The following is a 12,317-nucleotide window of genomic DNA, read 5'->3' on the forward strand; positions in this document are numbered from 1 at the left end:
CAACCATCACAGTCCACCCCTTGTCAACTTGGCAGTTGTACACATCACCTAAAACCATATCTTCAAAATGAACGTTACAGCTTATGCCATATGATAAGGGGATAAGACAGAGAAGAAAGCAAAAATATTTTCTTCACAGACAAATACAAACATAATCATAACAAAACGAGGAGGAAATATTCATATCATCATAGACCTCGTTTCTGTAACTGGTCACGTGGCCATAGTTCATATTTATCATGACCTTCTTCCACTACCCATTCCATGTTCCCTTTACCCTCAGCAAGCACTTCAGCTGGCCGTGATTCTTTGCCTGGTGGGGTGACCCAAACCTTCATTCCTGAAGTTTCTTGGCCATTGGTAGTCCAGGCTGGATTGGGTTGTTGCAGTTTTCCATTGACTTGAATCACGGGGCATGGTAGTACTAAGAGATGCCCCAGGGGATCTCCTGTATGCCAGGAAAACTCTTCTTTACTTCCATTGTGTAGTTGCAGTGCTATTTCCCCTTGATAGTCAGGATCAATCACCCCAGCCAGTACAGTAATCCCCTTACTTGCCTGTTGATTCAGAGGCATAAGAAGCCCAAAGTGGCCAGGTGGCAGCCTTAACTTCCAGTTCAATGGGATTATTGTTGTGTTTCCTGGTGGAAGCACTCCTCCTTTTGGAACCAAGACTTGTAGACCAGCAGAGCTTAAACTTGCAGGGACAGGAAGCAAAAATTTCCCTAGTGGATCACTAGGAGTGATAGTGAGTGGTGCTATTCCTGTTTCCACCCCTTGATTCCTGGACCCATGAATCCTGGCTATGGGAGAAACAGCACCATAGAGTGGACGCTGATTCAGAGCATACACAGCCTCCTGGAGAACACTGCCCCAGCCCTGCAAGGTATTGCCACCTAGTTGGCGCCGTAATTGAGTCTTCAATAGGCCATTCCACCGTTCTATCAACCCAGCTGCTTCTGGATGATGGGGAACATGGTAAGACCACAGAATTCCATGAGCATGTGCCCATCCCCTCACTTCATTTGCTGTGAAGTGGGTTCCTTGGTCCGAAGCAATGCTGTGTGGAATACCATGATGGTGGATGAGGCATTCTGTAAGTCCACGTATTGTAGTTTTGGCAGAAGCATGTCGTGCAGGGAAGGCAAACCCATATCCGGAGTATGTGTCTATTCCAGTAAGAACAAATCGCTGCCCTTTCCATGATGGAAGTGGTCCGATGTAATCAACCTGCCACCAGGTAGCAGGCTGATCACCCCGAGGAATGGTGCCATATCAGGGACTGAGTGTGGGTCTCTGCTGCTGGCAAACTGGACACTCAGCAGTGGCTGTGGCCAGGTCAGCCTTGGTGAATGGAAGTCCATGTTGCTGAGCCCATGCATAACCTCCATCCCTACCACCATGACCACTTTGTTCATGAGACCATTGGGCAATGACAGGAGTTGCTGGGGAAAGAGGCTGATTGGTATCCACTGAACGGGTCATTTTATCCACTTGGTTATTAAAACCTTCTTCTGCTGAAGTCACCCTCTGGTGAGCATTCACATGGGACACAAATATCTTCATGTTGTTTGCCCACTCAGAAAGGTCTATCCACATACCCCTTCCCCAGACTTCTTTGTCACCAATCTTCCAATCATGTTCCTTCCAAGTCCCTGACCATCCAGCCAAACCATTAGCAACAGCCCAGGAATCAGTATACAGACGCACCTCTGGCCAGTTCTCCTTCCAAGCAAAGTGAACAACCAGGTGCACTGCTCGAAGTTCTGCCCACTGGGAGGATTTCCCCTCACCACTGTCCTTCAGGGATATCCCAGAAAGGGGCTGCAGTGCTGCAGCTGTCCACTTTCGGGTGGTACCTGCATATCGTGCAGAACCATCTGTAAACCAGGCCCGAGTCTTCTCTTTCTCAGTCAACTGACTGTAAGGAACTCCCCAAGATGCCATAGCTGTGGGCTGGGAAAGAGAAGGTAAGGTGGAAGGAGTGGGGGCCATGGGCATTTTGGCCACTTCCTCATGTAACTTACTTGTACCTTCAGGACCTGCTCGAGCTCTATCTTGTATATACCATTTCCATTTTATGATGGAGTGCTGCTGTGCACGCCCAACTTTATGGCTTGGTGGGTCAGATAACACCCAGCTCATGACAGGTAACTCAGGTCTCATGGTAATTTGGTGGCCCATGGTTAAGCGTTCTGTCTCTACTAAGGCCCAGTAGCAGGCCAACAGTTGTTTCTCAAATGGAGAGTAGTTATCTGCAGAGGATGGTAAAGCTTTACTCCAAAATCCTAAGGGCCTGCGTTGTGATTCTCCTATAGGAGCCTGCCAAAGGCTCCAAACAGCATCTCTATTTGCCACTGACACTTCCAGCACCATTGGATCAGCTGGATCATATGGTCCAAGCGGCAGAGCAGCTTGCACAGCAGCCTGGACCTGTTGCAGAGCCTCATCTTGCTCCGGTCCCCACTCAAAACTAGAAGCTTTTCTAGTCACTCGGTAAATGGGCCGGAGTAGCACACCTAAATGAGGAGTATGTTGTCTCCAAAACCCAAAGAGGCCAACTAAGCGTTGTGCCTCTTTTTTGGTTGTAGGAGGGGCCAGATGCAGCAGCTTATCCTTCACCTTAGAAGGAATATCTCAACAAGCCCCACACCACTGGACACCTAGAAATTTTACTGAGGTGGAAGGCCCCTGTATTTTTGTTGGATTTATCTCCCATCCTCTGCCACGCAAATACCTTACCAACAAATCTAGAGTAGTTGCTACTTCTTGCTCACTAGGTCCAATCAACATGATATCATCAATATAATGGACCAGTGTGATGTCTTGTGGGAGGGAGAAATGATCAAGATCCCTGCGGACAATATTATGACATAGGGCTGGAGAGTTGATATAACCCTGAGGTAGCACAGTGAATGTAAACTGCTGGCCTTGCCAGCTAAATGCAAACTGTTTCTGGTGGTCCTTGCTGACAGCAATTGAGAAAAAAGCATTTGCCGGATCAATAGCTGCATACCAGGTACCAGGGGATGTGTTGATTTGCTCAAGCAATGATACCACATCTGGGACAGCAGCTGCAATTGGAGTCACCACCTGGTTAAGCTTACGATAATCCACAGTCATCCTCCAAGACCCATCTGTTTTCTGCACAGGCCAAATAGGAGAGTTGAATGGGGATGTGGTGGGAATCACCACCCCTGCATCCTTCAAGTCCTTAAGAGTGGCATTAATCTCTGCAATCCCTCCAGGAATCCGGTATTGCTTCTGGTTCACTACTTTGCTAGGCAGGGGCAGCTCTAGTGGCTTCCACTTGGCCTTTCCCACCATAATAGCCCTCACTCCAGGAGTCAGGGAACCAATGTGAGGATTCTGCCAGTTGCTGAGTATGTTTATTCCAATTATGCATTCCGGCACTGGGGAAATAACCACAGAATGGGTCTGGGGACCCACTGGACCCACTGTGAGACGGACCTGGGCTAAAACTCCATCAATCATCTGACCTCCATAAGCCCCAACTCTGACTGGTGGACCAGAGTGACGTTTTGGGTCTCTGGGAATTAATGTCACTTCTGACCCAGTGTCTAATAATCCACGAAATATCTGATCATTTCCTTCTCCCCAATGCACAGTCACCCTGGTAAAAGGCCGTAGGTCCCCCTGGGGAAGGCTGGGAGGAAGATTAACAGTATAAATTTTTGGCAGTATGACAGGATCCTTCTCCAAGGGTACCCGGCCTTCCCTTCATTCAAGAGGCTCTGGATCTGTAAACTGTCTCAAGTCTGGGAATTGATTAAGGGGACGTGACTCTCTGTTTTTGTAATTCAAGGGAGATTTTTGTTCACGTGGCCTAGAATTCTTCTGCTTAGATAGTTCAAACAAGAATTTAGTCGACTGCCCATCTATTTTACTACTTGGTACTCCATGATCCACTAGCCAATGCCATAAGTCTCTGAGAGTCATATTATTTTGATCGCTGCTTTGAGCCTGTTTTCCATTATGGTAGCCCTGTCCACCTTGTCTGTGGCGATTAACTGCAGCCACTTGGCTTCTGCTGACTCGGGACCTGATTATCCCCATTGTGTTTAAGGATTCCAGTTCAGTGACAGCAGTTCCTACAGTAATATCTGACCTACAGAGAAGGGCGACTACAGAGCTCTTCAGGGATGATGGAGCTAGTTTCACAAATTTATTCCTTACAGTCCTGGTAAAAGGTGTGTCCTCTGGACATTCCAGGGCTGTATGAGCAGGTTTTCCATGATAAATCCACTCTAACATTCCAATCTCTCTAAGCCTTTGAATCCCCTCCTCCATATTATACCAGGGCAGTTCTGGCATTTCAACTTCTGGTAATGCCGGCCACCTTTTGATCCATGTTTGTGCCGGTTTGAACGTATTGTGTCCCCCAGATGCCATTATCTTTGTGGTCCTGTGGGACAGACATTTTGGTGCTGGTTGGATTTGCTTGAAATGTGCCCCACCCAGCTGTGGGAGATGATTCTGATGAGATGTTCCCATGGAGGCATGGCCCCGCCCATTCAGGGTGGGCCTTGATCAGTGGAGCTATATAAATGAGCTGACTCAAAGAGAGGGAAGTGAGTGCATCTGGGAGTGATGTTTTGAAGAGGAGCAAGCTTGCTAGAGAGGAACGTCCTGGGAGAAAGCCGTTTTGAGGCCGGAGCTTTGGAGCAGATGCCAGCTGCCTTCCTAGCTAGCAGAGGTTTTCCGGACGTCATTGGCCATCCTCCAGTGAAGGTACCCAATTGTTGAGGTGTTACCTTGGACACTTTGTGGCCTTAAGACTGTAACTGTGTAGTGAAATAAACCCCCGTTTTATAAAAGCCTATCCATCTCTGGTTTTTGCATTCTCCAGCATTAGCAAACTAGCACATCCTTCAACTCAACAACAAAAAGACAAACAACCCAATTTAAAAAGTAGCAAAAAACTTGAATAGACATTTCCCCAAAGAAGATATACAAATGGCCAAAAAGCTCATGAAAAGGTGCTGAACATCACTAGCCATTAGGGAAATGCAACTCAATACCATTTCACACTCACTAGATGGCTACTATTTTTTAAAAAATTGAAAATTACAAGTGTTGGGGAGGATGTGGAGAAACAGGAACACTCATTCATTGCTGGTGTGAATGTAAAGTGGTACAGCTGTGGAAGACAGTGAGGCAGTTCCTCAGAAAGTTAAGTAAAGAATTACAACATGACCTGGCAATCCTACTTCTAGGAAAATACTAACAGAATTAAAAGCAGGGAGTCTGCACACCAATGTTCACAGCAGCATTATTCACAATTGCCAAAAGATGGAAGCAACCCAAGTCCATCAACTAATGAATGGATAAACAAAATGTGGTGTGTGTGTATACACACACACACACACACACACACACACACACAATGGAATATTATTCAGCCATAAAAAGGAAGTTCTGATACAAGAAATAACATGGATGTTGAAATAAGCCACACACAAAAGCACAAATATTGTATGATCTCACTGATACGAAGAAATTAGAATAAGAAAATCCATATACAGAAATTAGAATATAGGTTACAAGGGGCCACGGTGGGGGTTGGAAATGGTGAGTTAATGATTAAATTGTACAGAATTTCTATTTGGAGTAAAGAAAAAGTTTTGGTAATGGATGGTGGTGGTGATAGCACATTGTGAATGTAATTAAAAAGCAATGAATTACATATTTGAATGTGGTTTAAAAGGGACATTTTAGGCTGTATATACATTACCAGAATAAAAAATTTAAAAAAACCATAGGACCATATAACACAAACAGTGAACCCAAAGGTAAACCATGGTCTATAGTTAATAATACAATTATAAAAATGTTCTTAACAAATGTACCACATTAATGCAAGGTGTTAATAGGGTGGTTTATGGGAACTGTATTTTTAGCATGATTTTCCTGTAAACTACAACTTCTTTAATAAAAAAACTAAGGAAATATGAATAAACTATATACTTTAGTTAATAATAAAGCATTACTATTGGTTCATTAATTAGTATGGTAACAAATGTACCATACTAATCTAAGATGTTAATAATAGGGGAAAATGGGTGTGGTGTAAGTGGGAACTCTCTGTACTATCTGTCAATCAGAGTTCTCAGAGAAAAAGAACCAATGAGAGATAATATAGTAAGAGATTTATTAAAAGGAACTGGCTTACATGTTTGTAGAAGCTGGACAATCTAAAATTTGAAGGAAGGGTGGAAACTCAGGTAGGAGTTGACTCTTCAGCCTTGAGGCATAATTTCTTTTTCTCCAGGAAACCTCAGTGTGGCAGATTGAATTTTGTGCACCCAGAAAAAAAGGTTATTAATCATAATCTGTTCCTGTAGGTGTGACCTCATTGCAAATAGTGCCTTTGAAAGATTTTTTCAGTTAAGGTGGGTTAACTGAATTAAGTTGGAGTTTAATCCAGAATAATGAATCAATGAAATTCAGATACAAGGCCAGGTGGAAGAGCAGAAGCTGAAAGTCAAAGGAACATAGAAGACAAAGGAGAAGATGCTATGTGCATTGCCACGTGACAGAAAAGCCAAGGACAAAGATAGAAAGCAGCCAGCCCAAGAACTCCACAGTCTTAGAAGAAAAAGCATTGCCTTGCTGATACCTCAATTTTGGACTTCTCCTAGCCTCAAAATCGTGAGCCATTAAATTCCCATTGTTTAAGCCTACCTATTATATGGCATTTGTTTTAGCAACCAGGAAACTAAGGCATTCACTCAGTTTTTGCTCTTAAGGTCTTAAACCGATTGGATGAAGCCCACCCATGTTACTGAGAGTAATCTTTACTTAAAGTCAACTGATGGTAGATGTTAACCAGGTCTATAAAATACCTCCACTACAAATCTAGATTAGTGTTTAATTAACTGGGTACTACAGCCTAGCCAAGGTGACAAATAAAATTAACCATAACTATCTAATCAATTTTTTTGTAAACCTAAAACTATTCCAAAACTAAAGTCCATATATATTTTTTAAAAACCTATTTCTTTTTGAAGGCCCATTAGAAATCCTGCCTCCTCCAAGAAACCATACCGGATATCCTGAAACTAAATGAGACTTCAACTTCCTCGGAGTGTTGAGCAATTAACATATTCAGCTCAACATAATTATTTATAAAACATTTCATTTCCCTTACTAAATCATAAGCTTCTTAATGTCATCCAAATTTATATTCTCCATGTTACTTAATACAAAATTTGTTCAAAGTAAAACTTATAACCAACTAATTCAAATGAAAGTTATTTTCAGTGATGGTGAGTTAATATCTCCCAAGGAAGTTTCATTCTACTTTTGAACTGCAATAATTAGAAAGTTCTTCCTGCTGAGTTGAAACCAGTTAACCCGTAATTTCCTCATTTATTTTATGAATGAATGAATGACAAGTTAACTAACTCCATGAGACCAGAGACACCTGTTTTACCTAATATGCTCCAACACCTGGCACATAGTAGACACTCAAAAAATATCTGTTTTCAATTAACTGGTTAGCTGGCTTAGAGAAGAACTGCAACTTTTATCCCCCCCCCAATATAATATAATTGACTGTCTAGCAAATGACAATTCACCTAATAATACACCCACATAATTGCATGCATCCAAAGGCTATACAGGTACTTTTTTGAGCACTTACACAATGTGTGTGTGTAATTTTTCATTTAAATCTTAACCTTATGTGTAAGTTTTACAGACCATTTAAAGGTTAAATAGCAAAAGCTAAGACAGATTAAGTAACTGTGCGAACTAATAAAAGAGAATAAGGGCGTAAAGGAATTGGGGTAGATCTCCAAGAGCATATTAACACTACGAACGAATCAGAAAACCAGGGCTCCCTCAAAGCTTTCGGGGAAAAGCTCTTGAACTAGCCGCCAAACCACAGATTCATCCACTCCAGAGCTATATGATTTTGGGCAGATTACTTTATCTCCAGTAGACTAATTCCTCATCTGAAAAGAAAAACTTGGACCCAATATCCTCTTAAGCCACTGCCAGTTTCAAAACCCAAGTATTCTGGGATTTTGCTGTTACTGTCTTGTTTGTTTTCCCCCTTTTAGGGCATTTTCAAATGTAAATAAATTTAATATTGCATAATAATTTCGGGCAAGTCACTTTCCCCTCAGTCCTCTCATTTGTCCAATGAGAGGTCTGCCTCCAATGATCTTCAGGGCCCGTTTTAATTCTTTACTTTTAAAGATTCCTTTCTTTTTTTTTCTTTCTTTTTTTTTTTTTTTTGCGGGGAGGGGGCAGAGATTTAAGAACAAAGCCTAAAGTAAATAAAATATAAATTTACAGTCCAGATAACAGAGTTTCTGAAAAGGAGTCAGTTCTATAACCCTACATACAAAATCTGAGAAAACTCCTTTCCACATCCGAGCATCAAAGGCAGAAAAGGAGAGAAGAGTCTCCTCACCCGGCTAGGTCAAGATTGGATCTTGGGAAGTCTGAAAAGAAAAAGAAACATATTGGCAGAAAAAAGAATGAAGAAGAACGTGAGAAGCCAAGCCTCATCCTCAAGGCTGCAAACAAACCTGATCACCACGTCCTCACAGCTAGCTCCGCGACCCCGAACTTCCAGAACCTTCCTCGAGCAGTGAGGGACACCGAGGGGGGAGCAGAGACGTCCACAGGGTGCCTTTCCGGCCGCTCTGGCCGCAAACCAACCCCTCGGGCCGCTGGGTTTCCGCGCAGCCGCAGATCCGTTAAGTAAAGGCGCGCGTTTCTGGCTCTCTGGTTCACGAAGTTTGCGTAAACCTCTTAGTTAAAACAAAACAAAGGAAAGGATGCGTTTCATTCTTTGTAGTCAGACTAGCAAGATTTTTTTCGTCTTCGATTTAGTTGCTCGGGACTGATTTTTCACAATTTTATAAAATTTAGGCTCAATTCTTGTACCACTACTATTAACAACATAAAATCGAAGCGGCCTCAGGTGTAGCCAGATTATGAAAAAATAGCGACTCAGATTTTCATCAGTGGCTATAAATATAACTTGTGGAGGCCTGTGCATTTGCTCATTTGGGCTTCGTTGTTTTCGGACCTAAGTGAAACTCAGCAAGTAATTAGGCACTGGAGGTCACAATTTAGAAAGAAAAAAACACTGCTTGCCTAGAGACTAATGGTTAAGGTATAGAAATGTTTATGTCTCTTACCTTACAGAACATGTATTCCTAGGGGGAAAAAAAAAGTGCTCCAGGAAAAATCCTTCAGGTCACATTTGTAATGTGGATTAATTATTCCTTGAAGTAACCATTTTGTAAGTTTGGAGGTTTGTATAACAGATATATTAAAATTAGGTGTACTCTCACTTCCCTGTTGGACAATTTGTTTAAGGCAGGACAGAGATGACCAGAAGAGCAAGACCAGGCTCCAGACACACCCTTTGGGTTGGAGAAACGGACAAATTAACTCCCTGGCAGAAGTGGGCAGGGAGTTTTGGTGTGGTCAGCTGACCCTCCTTGGAAGTTCCTCACATCTCAGACCAGGCTAATAGCAAAGGGATAGAGGAGGCATCCAAGATCAAGCAACAGAGGGTCCCAACTGGGGCAAGGCAGGGCTTCAGCTTGATTGAGAGAAAAACTCTAATTCTGGGAGTAGAACAGGCAAGAGCAAAGTAAAGTTCTTTTGAGGAGGCTACTGAAATCCCAAACAATTCACTTGAATAGGGAGGGGGAAGAAAACTAATATTTACTGAAAACTTACTTTTACCACATATTTTAGATATATGATTTTATTAATCTTCTCCATAAATACTGTGAGGTATATATTATTCTCATTTTAAAGAAACTGGGACTCAAGAGAGATTAAGTAACTTGGCCAGGATAACATAGCTTGTGAGAAAACTGGGGTTCAAACCTAATCTGAATTAGATCTAAGCCACATCTCTACCTCTACAGCTCCTCCTTCACACGTGGACCCAGTTACAAGATCTGGGGCACACCGTGTAGGAACATGAGCAGGAAAAGTGACTTAACAGAAAGACACAGACTATGGAGTTAGCAATGACTTTGCTCTTCCCTCCTTGTTTTCTTCAATTTATCCCTTATTCATTCAGTCAACAAATATTTGATTATGCGGCACAGTGCTTAAAAGCCTCATCTCTGAAGTCAATAGCTTGTCTTCATATCCTGTCTCCACCATTTCCTTAGTTATGTGACTACCAACAAGTGACATCTTAGTTTTCTTATCTTAAAATAATTGTGCCAGCTCATTGATTGATACATGTAAGTCTTTATGAACAGTGCCTAGAACATAATAAGCCTTCACTCTGTGCATCTGCTTTCATTTCATTATTATTCAAATGGACCCTTAATGCTACCTGGCAATTGTGCTAAATCTGCCTAATCCCCTCATTCTCCCACTATCCTAGACAACTGTTTCATACCTTCTCCAAATCTCCAGCTCTTATTCTTAATTTCAGGTGAAAATCTTGCTTACTATTTCAATGAAATACATAGAAGCCTTCAGAAGTGGACTTCCACAGATACCTACCACCACATCTACCCATCTACCATAACCTATACCTACAGTTTCTACTTTCCCTCCAATATCAGTAGATAACCTGTACATGCTCCTACATAAGGCCAATCCTCCAGGTGGACACTAGATCCTATCTCTTCTTGCTTACCTAAGGACATAGCTCCAATAATTTTTTCCTGTCTCTCTTATAGTATCAAATCTCTCCTCTCCCCTGGCTACTTCTCAGTAGCAAATAAATATGCTGTTGTTTCTGCCATCTTAAATTCTCTTGACTCCACTTCCCATTCCAGGTAACCATACCTTTTCTGTGCTCTTCCATGTAGGACAATTCGAAAGGATTGTCTATAATTTCTGTTTTTAATGCCTCTTCTATTCTTTCTTAAACTTCCTCCAATCAGGCTTTTTTCATTCCCACCATGCCAGAGAAGTTGCTCTTATCAAGGTCATTGCTAATTCCAGCAAATAATTTTCAATATTTGTTTTACTTCACCAATCAGCACCATTTGTTTCAGTTGTTGCATCCTCCTCCAGGAAACAATTTCTTCTCTTGCCATCCCTTTATCATGCTTTCATAGTTTTTCTCCTGCTGCACTGGCAACTTCTCATCATCCTTTATCAGTTCAAATGTCCAGCCTCTTAATCTTGGACAGCCCCAGACTCAGTCCTTGGACCTCTTTTCTTCTCTGGCTATATTCACTCCCTTGGTGATCTTATCAATCTCATGGTTTTAAATTTCCATAAGCATACAAATCCTGAATTTCTATCTTTAGCCTTGTCTTTGGTCTTTCCCCTTAACTTCAGACTGGTGTAACTGCCTAGTTAACATCTCCACTCATACACTAATATACTAAAATATTAGCATATACAAACTGGACTCCTCATATCCCCCTCCAAAGCTGTACTACCCACAGTCACCCCCATCTCACTGAGTGATAACTCACATTTTTCCTGCTGTTGAGTTTAAAGACCTTGACTCTCTCTTAAATGCCTCATCTCCTCTGTCAGGAAATCCTATCACTTGTGCCTTTAAAATATATCCAGAGTCTAACTACCTCTCCTGGCATCTAGTGCTACCTCCCTGGTCTGAACCATCATCAACTCTCAACTGGATAATTGCCATAGCCTCCTAGCAGGACTCCCTGTTTACAACTTGCCCTCTAAAGTCCTTTTTCAGCATAGCAACCAGGGTAATCCTATTAAAACAGAATTCAGATTATGTCTCTCCCCTGCCATCTAATGGCTTCCAACTCTCTCAGCATTAAAGCTAAAAGCCCTACAAGGAGCTAATGATCCGATTCCCCTGATGCCTATTTGAACTCTTCTAGTGCTATCTCTACCACTTGCTTCCTCTGTTCCAGCCACACGGGCTCCTCCCTGCTCCTCACACCTGCCAGGCATGCTCCTGCCTCAAGGTGTTTGCACTAGGCTTTTCTCTTTCTCTGAAGTGTTCTTCCCCAGATATCTTTGAAGCTTACTCTCTCTCCTCCAAATGTTAGCTCAATTATCACCTTCCTAATAAGCCCACTCTGACCTCCCTAATTAAAATTGTCACCACTCTTCATCCCCCTTTGCCTACTCTATTTTTATTTTCATAAAAAATAAATTTCATAAAAAATAAAATTTTAAACTTTCTAACATACTATGTAATTTACATATTATGTTTACTGTTTATGATTTCTCTTCTCACTATGTAAATGTAAAGTCCACAAGAACAAAGATTTTTTCTGTGTCTCTGTTTTGTTCATTGATGAGTCTGCAGCACCCAGAATTGTGCATGGTAACTATTAAGCACTAATAAATAGTTAAATGTTG

General features: G+C 42.0%; 1 protein-coding gene across 3 annotated transcripts in view; it reads right to left on the reverse strand.

The window, feature by feature from the left end:
* Positions 1 to 8,688, reverse strand: part of C2H1orf146 (chromosome 2 C1orf146 homolog) — a 60,072-nt gene extending 51,384 nt beyond the window's left edge. The window contains exons 1-2 of one of the 3 annotated variants that reach the window (XM_037815796.1): positions 8,561 to 8,688; positions 8,443 to 8,473 (exon numbers count right to left, since the gene is read on the reverse strand). The gene's annotated coding sequence lies outside the window, so the exon portion shown is untranslated. The other 2 variants (XM_037815801.1, XM_037815807.1) reach the window with 2 other exon arrangements.
* Between the last annotated feature and the right edge of the window lie 3,629 nt (positions 8,689 to 12,317).

The sequence above is a fragment of the Choloepus didactylus genome, chromosome 2 (genome assembly GCF_015220235.1).
Source record: "Choloepus didactylus isolate mChoDid1 chromosome 2, mChoDid1.pri, whole genome shotgun sequence".
Lineage (NCBI taxonomy): Eukaryota > Metazoa > Chordata > Mammalia > Pilosa > Megalonychidae > Choloepus > Choloepus didactylus.